A 9692-nucleotide genomic window follows, 5' to 3' on the forward strand; every position below is an offset into this window, starting at 1 on the left:
TCCATTTTGTTAACATCCTACATGAGTACATATTTTTTTTTTTTTACCTCTAATGCAGCAATGTTGACATAATAACTAAATGCCATACTTTAATTCGTTTTTGCTAATGCCATTTTATGCCCAATAATCCCATGCAGTTTGCCTGGATGACAGTTTCTCAGACTTTCCTTGTTTCCTTGGGAGAGGTGTTGGGGTCACAGATGGGGGTTCTTGGGTCACCTCTAAGAAAAACTTCACCAGAGTCCTCCTTTCAGTGGGATGAGGGCAGACACACACACACACACACACACACACACACACACACACACACACATGCGTGCGCGGAAGAAGAGAAGTCGATGCTTGTGCAGACACAAATTGGCAGGAGGACCTGATCCTGGAGAGGGGGCGTGTGTTAGGGTGCCCGAGCCCGCGGACTTGTCAACGAGGTTCTCGAGGGGAGAGCAGCGACCTGAAGAACAGGGGTACACCACGGAGGGAGACACGTGCACTCTTCGTTCAGCTATCGCAGGTCTCTTTTACTTTCGGTTTCGGCGGGGCTTTATAGCTGGGGACCGGAAGCGGAAGAAGCAGGCCAACAGTGCCTAGCCAATGATCAAACACATATATGGATCGCCGGAGGCCGTCATGCGCACTGGGCCAAAAGAAGCTAATCCCGGAAGTGCACATGCCCTTATTTGGTGCGCTGGAGGTCGTCATGCGCACTGGGCCGAAAGGAGCACAGCCAATCACGGAAGGGGGAAGTATCCTGATGCCACGAGGTAAGGCGCCAACAGATCCCCCTTTTCTCTTTATTAGTGAGGAGGAATGTGCCTGTCTTAGGTTGTGAATTGCAGGGACGAGCCTTAACCGACATCACCCGACGGTCCTAGATGAAAGGGGAGCGCGGGCTCTCTTAGGTTGGTCTTGTCCCGCATTCCATCTTACCCGTCATTGGCTATCCATTCCAGCATCCTCAAGGGGGTCCAGCCAGGAAGCTGGATAATGACTGAAGTTAAAAGGCTACCAAGGGTCAGGACGGTGGGACTCCCATAGCATGTAGGCTGTGCTACCTACTGGCCAGGCGCAGACGGCGACCGGAGATCCGTATATGTGTCCCTGCTTTCCAGCATTTCCAGGCGGTGATAGTGCACCTGGATAGGTCTCGCCTGAAGGGACTGTATTTGTTGCCTTACAAACCCAATAATTTTGTTTAAAACACAAGGACCTATAGCAAGTAACAATAAAAGAGATAACGGGGGGACCCAACAGGGGAAGCAAATAAGGCAAAAGTCCATTAAGGCCAGTCCATAAGGGGTTGGTTGCAAGTTCCTGGAAACAGAGATGGCCAAACCGGAGGCACCGGTGGCCAGGGCAGAGGTAATGCCTTGCAGTTGCAGGGCGAATCCAAGGAAGAAGACGCGGATGCGAGAGAGGCGGGTGGTCCGAGGCCGGCTAAGACACGGGCGACAGGGTACTATTGAAGAACCAGGAGAATCCAGGTGGTCACAGGCATCCTGAAAAGGAAACAAAAGAGACGCCTCAGAGGGACTCAGCCACCCTGGGCGGAAGGGGTTGACAGGGTGCCTCGGCGGCGTCCGAAGGTTTTGTAGTGGCGCTGGGTGGCGCAGGTACAGCATGAACCAACCGCTCTGGGAGCCAGCGAGGAGAGTCAGCATCGTGGGGGTAGACACAAACCGCTCCACGAGCCCAAATTAAAACAGGGTCTGTACCATTCCAAGAGCCGGTAAGTGGGTCCTTCCATTTGACCAAAGCAAACTGAGTGGAGGTGGAGGAGTGCCAAAAGCGGTCGGCCGCACTTTTACCAGCATCATCCAGGCGGAGGAAATTTAAAATAAACAAGGCATGACACAGGACATTGTGGGGCACCAACCGGGAGGGGTACCAGGAAGATTGGCGGATTTTGTGAATTACAGTTTTGAGTGTCTGGTGGGCTCTTTCAACGATGCCCTGTCCCTGGGGATTATATGGTATGCCAGTAGTATGAGTAATGGAAAGGGTGGCACAGAATTCAGAAAATGCCTTGGAAGTGTAGCCTGGTCCATTATCAGTCTTAAGGGCCTTAGGCATGCCTAAAACAGAGAAGGCGTAAAGGAGATGGGAGATAACATGTTTGGTGGCCTCCCCAGCATGGGGAGAAGCCACCAAAAATCCACTGAACATATCAATGGAAACATGGACATACTTGAGATTACCAAACTCAGAAACATGGGTGACGTCCATTTGCCAGAGGTCTCGAGGGGCCAAACCACGAGGGTTGACACCCAAGTGAGGGACAGGAAGGGAATTAGCACACGTTGGGCAGGAGCGAACAATGTGCCTGGCTTGGTCTCGGGTGAGACGGAACAACACACGCAGGGACCGGGCATCGAGATGATAGAGGTCATGGGCTTGTTGGGCCTGGGTGACCGAAAGAACGTGAATTGTCTGAGTGGCTGCATCGGCCAAGTTGTTTCCATGTGTCAAGGGTCCCGGAAGACCCGAATGGGCCCGAAGATGGCCAAGGAAGAAAGGAGCGGTGCGGTTCTGGATGGCCGCCTGGCACTGCTGAAAAAGGGTCACAGCCATGGAGGATGTTTTGATAAATGGGGCGGTTTCAAGTAGGGGGACCGACTGGGCGATGTAAGCACTATCCGTATATAAATTAAGAGGTTGATGGGCAAAGGAAGAAAGAACAGTGATCACCGCCTCAAGCTCTACAAGCTGGGCCGAGGAATGAGGGGTTTTCCAGGCAGTGGAATGACCATGCACCACATATGCGGCTGTTCCATTGGAGGATCCGTCGGTAAAAACTGTGAGGACCGACAGAAGGGGCAATCTTTGTGTGGTTTTGGGAAAGACAAAGCGGTGGCTGGAAGCAAACTGAACAAGTTTGTCAGGAGGGTAATGGTTATCCAAAACGCCCAGATAGGAAGCCAGTGCGATGGGCCAAGTGTCAGTGGACTGTAGCAACCAGTCAATCTGATGGTTGGAATAAGGAGTGACCACAGAAGAAGTCTCAAGGCTGAAGTATTTGTGGGATGCAAGACTTCCCTGAACAATAAGGTCAGCCACGAGGTCATAATATGGGAGAAAGGTCCTTTTTGAGGAAACTGATTGATGGAGCCACAGGACAGGGTTGTCCTGCCAAAAGAGCCCAGTGGGACAGTGTTGAGTGGAAAAGATAAGCAAGGAAAATGGTTTGGAATAGTCCAAACTTACAAGAAAATGATCATTAATGGCAGTTTGTAGCTTTTGTAAGGCAATATGACCCTCAGGGGACAGAGATTGCGGAGACGCAGGATCAGGGTCGCCCTGGAGGGTATCAAAAAGGGGCTTAAGGTCCGCTGTGGGCAACTTTAAATAGGGGTGAAGCCAATTAATATCCCCCAGAAGTTTCTGGAAATCATTAAGGGTGTGAAGATGGTCGGTCGCAATAGTTGCACTTTTAGCAGTAATATATGGACCATCGAGATGGAAACCAAGGTAGGTGTAGGGGTCACAAATTTGAACCTTCTCCAATTAGCATTTCAAGGGTCCATCCATTGCGGGCCTCGCGGTTTTGTCTTTCAAAAACCTTACAATTATCAATAAACTCAGCCTTCCAAAGGAGATAATCGCCCCCAGAAAGGGTGGCCTTTGCCAGGGAGTACCAATCCGACGGAGTGAGAGAGGATTGGGCTAAGGTATCCAAAACAGTGAGGGTGAAGGGCGCCGTGGCTCCATAAAGGGACACCGCCTCTTTTAGTTCTTTAACGTTGCGGAAATTATGAGGCTCATGATGACGTTGAACAATGCCCTGGGCATTGGTGGTTTCAACCACCAGAAAGAGATGTAATGGAGCAGGGCGTGAAGGAGGAGGGAGGGACGGAGAGGGCGGCTGAGTGGGAGGAGTCAAAGAAAATGGCGGCAAGGCAACAAAGGAGGAAAAAGGAGGGCAAAATGGCGGCAAGGCGGGAACAGAAGTAGGACAAAATGGTGGCGGATTAACTTGTGGGGGCGGAGCAGAAGGGCCGGTAGCAGACACGGGGAAGGCCGCACACAATTTATCAAAACGGTTAACAAGAGTATTAATTTGGTTTCCCAAGGTCTCAAGTGTTTGCATTAAAACAGGCTTTTTTATGGGGTCCTTGGCAATAGAGGCGGGGGGAGGCCAGTAGCGACCCTCTTGTTCTGCCAACTCGTCCCAGTCAACCTCGGAAGCCGAAGGGGACCTATGGCGGGGTCACGGCAGAGAAGGGTAGAGGCTTTTGCATGGGAGAAGTGTATTTGGATGGGGCTCCTTTATGGGGGTGCCGGCAGGTTGGGGGGCATCATCTGGCACTGGGGTGCATTATTTTGGGGATTAGTCTCATCATCACTATGAAAGGAGATTAGGTCTTCGCAACAAGCCTCGGGAGAAGCCTCAGCAATACTGGAGGGAGTGCTTTTAAGAATATTTTCAGTATGGGAAATAGTGTGTTGTAAGCCAGGATCATTTCCTCGCTTGGCTATAAGATCATTAATGAGGTTCCAATAGGAAAAGGCTGTCACAGGGACTTTTTCAGGTTCAAAGACGTGGTAGAAATCGTTTAAAGCATCGCCGACCCTTTTCCAACGTTTTTCATCAATGGTTCCCTCTTTAGGGAACCACGTGCATGTTTCTTGGACGAAATCAAAAAAATGAAAAGAGATCCTTAGACTTAACTCTAACTCCGCGTGTCCTAAGAGCTTCTTTAAGTTGGGAAACATAAAGCTGGTGCTCACTAAGTGCCTGTCCCATTTTTAAACAATTCAGACACCAAAACTTACCTAATGACTGTCCCGCCGGGTGGGTCGGGGCCTGAATAACTCGCGCCGCGCGCCGCATCTGGGTCTACTGTAAATCTCTCGTACCTCGAGCACCACGTTGGGCGCCACCTGCCTGAGCCTGTGGATTGGTCAACGCGGTTCTCGAGGGGAGAGCAGCGACCTGAAGAACAGGGGTACACCACGGAGGGAGACACGTGCACTCTTCGTTCAGCTATCACAGGTCTCTTTTACTTTCGGTTTCGGCGGGGCTTTATAGCTGGGGACCGGAAGTGGAAGAAGCAGGCCAACAGTGCCTAGCCAATGATCAAACACATATACGGATCGCTGGAGGCCGTCATGCGCACTGGGCCAAAAGAAGCTAATCCCAGAAGGGCACATGCCCTTATTTGGTGCGCTGGAGGTCGTCATGCGCACTGGGCCGAAAGGAGCACAGCCAATCACGGAAGGGGGGAGTATCCTGATGCCACGAGGTAAGGCACCAACATTAGGGGAAGCCTGTTAGTGGAGGCTCATTAGAACTCTGTTGGTGTGTGTGGTGTGGGATTACACATATTAATAGGTGTGAAGCTGTACTCCAAAAATTTATGCAATGTTATAAACTAGTGTAACACACACATATGCATATTAATTATTGCTTTTGGATATTTTGCTTACATAACTGCTAAAAACCATGATCCGTTATGGAGGTCTTACTATGTGGGCCTCTTCGTTGAATTATAGTCTCTGGTATGCTATCAGCTTTCCAATCCTCAGATGTGGAGGAAATTTCTAATTTTGTTTATACCACATCTAAGTCATGGGTAAGAAAATGTTTGCTCCTCAGTTGATCTATGTAGCCAACAGCTGCATCAATAATATAGAAAGTCCTTGCATTTCCTCAAATTATGTCCTGGAAAATGTTCCTCAAATTATGTCCCCTGCAGTTATTTCATTGTTTTCCTTTCCTTTCCAGTCTGATTTGGCTAATTTTAATGCCATTCCAATAGGGAATAGTGGCAGCGAAAGAAATAGACAAGATAGTAAAACAGTACTCCTTAATTCCTGTAGCCCTAGGAAAATCAAGTGTCCTCTATGGTGGTGAAATGAGGAGATTATTTCCTGATGCAGGAGCACTCACAATGTAATGGAAATGCAGGGTTGTATTGCCATGGTTTTGATCCCTAGCACATTTTGGAATAGGGCCCAAGTCCTATTTCACAAGCCTAATTAACTGACCTGGACCCGGGTTCTAAGGAGGACCATGGATTTGTGGCTCATGCCTGCACACTTCTCTGCCCCACGGGAGGCATATTGTGGCACCACCCGTGTAGAGACTTTGGGCCCAAGACCTGTTTCCTGTGGTTTCCTGTGGGGAGGTTCCCCAAACTGTGTTTGCATGGAATAGCTGTGAGCCATCTACAAACTTCCATAATGGAGTTTTCCTTCATATATTTAAGTTGTATTCTGTTGTATAGTGATTTGTGGACTAGACAATGTATCAGAAGTACACTGAAGCAAGTTGATTAAGAGTTGATAAATGAATGTAATGTAACAGAATTAGCTGATTGATTTATTCTCAAAATGTTTATTATTCAGTTAGTTTATGCTTTAGTTTGAGTGACCATGTTTATCCCTTCATCATATTGCTCTCTACTATTCTCAAATAGTTTCTCATTAAAGTCTTTTCTCCTTGATCTGCTTTGCAGACTTTCCAAACAAAGACTGCCACCTTTTTCCAATGTATTTTTTTAAGCATAGAAGAACTGGGGTGTAGCCCAGAGGTGCAGTGGTTGAGAGGATTCACCAGAGAGAGTGGGGAGCAGAACAGGCAGATGTACTGAAATACATTGCTCAAGGGAGCAGCAGGCATGACAGGAGAAGGCTGCTGCACCCTATGTGGCTTAGCTCCCTCGTGGGGAATTGAACTCAGGGCATAGCAGTGACAGAGCTAAGACTTACTCCCTAAGCCACCAGCGAGGCCCCTTTCCCAATAATTTCTCACTGCAGTATTGGCCATATAGAATTTAATATAAAATTAATGTGTCTTTACTGATCAAAGAATCATGTCACAGGCCACTTTTAGATTTAAATTAATTGGTATGCATGTGTAAGGACTATATACTACATGGTTGATATGAACAGTTTTTCTGGTTTTAAGTGACTCTGAAAATGAAAAGAGTCTTTTTGGTAAATGTCAAAGTAAAAACTAATATGAAAATATTTAACCTTTCATTCTTATCATAACAAAATGGAAAATAGCAAATGGCAGGGTTTCACATTGTAGTCCTGAAGGATAATGCTTTTCAGATCCCTTTTATCCATTTCTTTTAATAAAGAGCCCTTCATTAACTTTTTTATGTTATAAGTTTTCATACGGAATCAGATTGCAATGAAATAACAGTCTAAAGAAAAACACTATTTTTGAAATAGATGTAGGTCATTCTGTGCCCATAAATTTTTAAGTAGTTGATGGAAAATTGGTCTAAGTAACAGATTTTCGTTTATTTTCAAGTTAGGTTATAGTTTTGGATCTGTGGGCAAACCATTTACTCTCCCTGGTATTATCTTTCTTCTAACTAATTCTGTGAGTCATAGTCTCTTCTGGTACCATCGATATTATTGCAAATAGCAAGATTTAATCCGGAGGGGTTTTTTAGTAGCTGAGTAGTATTCGTGTGTTGTGTGCCATATCTTCATAACCAACTCATCTGTTGTTGGACCCTTAGGTTGCTTCCATCACTTTGGTATTGAAAATACCATTACGGTGAACATAGGAGTGCACATATCCCTTCATATTAGTGTTTTTGTATACTTCAGAGAGATATCTAAGAATGGGATTGCTGGATCATAAGTTAGAACTATTGTTAGTATTTTCAGAAATATCTATCCTAATTTTCTAGGAAAGGAAACAGTCTACATTTCCACCAACAGTAGAGTAAAGACATGGATAGAAGTTCTCAAATCACAAAATACACAGAAAAACAAAAATGACAGTTCCTTAATCAGCCTTGGAGATGACTTTTCTCAATCGGATTACATTGTCAAAGGAAACAAAAGCAAATATAAACAAATGGGACAATATTAAACTAAAAAGTTTCTATAGAGTGAAAGAAACCACCATTAAAAAAACTAATGATTTGGAGAAAATACTTACATATGTCAGACAAGGGCTTAATATAGATATTTTATAAAGAACTCATTAAACTCGTCAACAAAAGAACAAATATCCCCATTAAAAAGTGGACAGAGATGTTGAAGAGCGACTTGTCCACAGGACAGAGATGGCAGCAGGCCCATGAACTTGTGTTCCTCCTCTCCTATTAAGAAAGCAAATCAGAAGCAAAATGAGCGATCATCTCCTATCTGTTAAGAGGGTTATTATCAAAATAGACAAGAAACAAGTGATGGTAAAGTTGTGGAGAGACAAAATCTTTGTAGATTTTTGTTACGGATTTAAATTGTTGCAATCATGGAAATAGTGTGGCGATACCTCAAGAAATTTAAGAAAATAAATATCACATGACCCAGCTAGCTGACTTCTCTTTAGTTGTCAAGCTTTACCACAAAAATATACAAATTTACAAATTTAAATATACAAATTTACAAATATACAAATATACAAATATACAAATTTAAATTCAAAGAGATATATGGAACACCATGTTCATCATAACATTATCACAACACTCAAGACAGAGAAACAAACTTAGAGCCCACTGGTAGATGATCAAATTAAAAAAAAAATGTGAGATATATATAAATATATACATACACACACACACACAGTGGGAGACTACTCAGCTATAAGAAGATGAAATCCTGCCCTTTGCAACAACATGGATTGACCTAGAGTATATATATTTTGCTATCTAAAATAAGTCAGAGGGATACTAAAATCACCATACGATTTTGTTACAGGGCAGGGAGAGGGGCAGCCCAGACACCACAAACCTACCTGCTCTAAATAGGTTCTGCCATCCGCTGCATCAACACAAAACATATGAGACTTTACTGGGAAGGAACTTCAATACAATTAGGAAACAATACAGGAAAGGCAAAGACTACAGTTTCTTTTTTAATATTTTATTTTATATAATTCTTACATCATTTTTCATCTTTGCACAATGTATGCATTTTCATTTTGGTTATAATCCCAATACAATTGCACCCCCCTTATTTTGACTCTAGTCCTTCCTCTCCCTGGCCCTCCCTCCCCACCCCCACACCCCCCATCCCCCCCCCCCACCCCCCACCCCTGCCAAAGTGTGTCTCTATAGTTTCTAAATAAAGTACCCAAAGTTACCAGTCCCCTCGTGGGTAAAAGTCCATCCAAAAGGGATTGGCCCAGAATAAGGCCCCAAAGCCTGCCACAGGTCTAAGGCATCTTCCAGTGGGGACCCATAGAAAAGGATCAGAAACCACCAGACAATTCTGGAAGGAAAAGAGTAAATTATCAAAAGCAAGACAAAAACTGCCATTGCCACCTCCCCACGGTCTATCACCCACATCTGTGTCACCCAGTCCACGACCAAAAGGCAGGCATGGTTTCTTCATGCCTCTCTCTGCTCCACGTGCCTCCTCCGGGTCTCCTTTTGGCTCCATCCTGCTTCCTTCCTTCTTCAGTTTCCTCTGCAGCTTCTTCTCTCCCTGCTCAGCTCCACCCTCCCTTGGGTGGGGTGGAAACCTGGAACCACCCCCTTTCCTGGGGACCACCCTGTTACAATTTCACACCTATATAGATGATAAAGAAACAAAACAAATGAACAAACAAAACAAGCCAAAAACAACATCTTTGTCTGTAAGAACCAAATATCTGCTGCCAGAGGGAAACAGGAAAAGGGCTGAGGAATTTGGGTAAAGGAGTTCTTGTATGGTGAAGAATAGAAACTTTTTATTCAAATGTTAATTTTTAATGTACACCAAGACCTATCACTATATAATGG

Source organism: Talpa occidentalis, unplaced genomic scaffold (genome assembly GCF_014898055.3).
Source record: "Talpa occidentalis isolate TD23 unplaced genomic scaffold, MPIMG_talOcc4v2.1 talOcc4.18, whole genome shotgun sequence".
NCBI classification, from domain to species: Eukaryota; Metazoa; Chordata; class Mammalia; order Eulipotyphla; family Talpidae; genus Talpa; species Talpa occidentalis.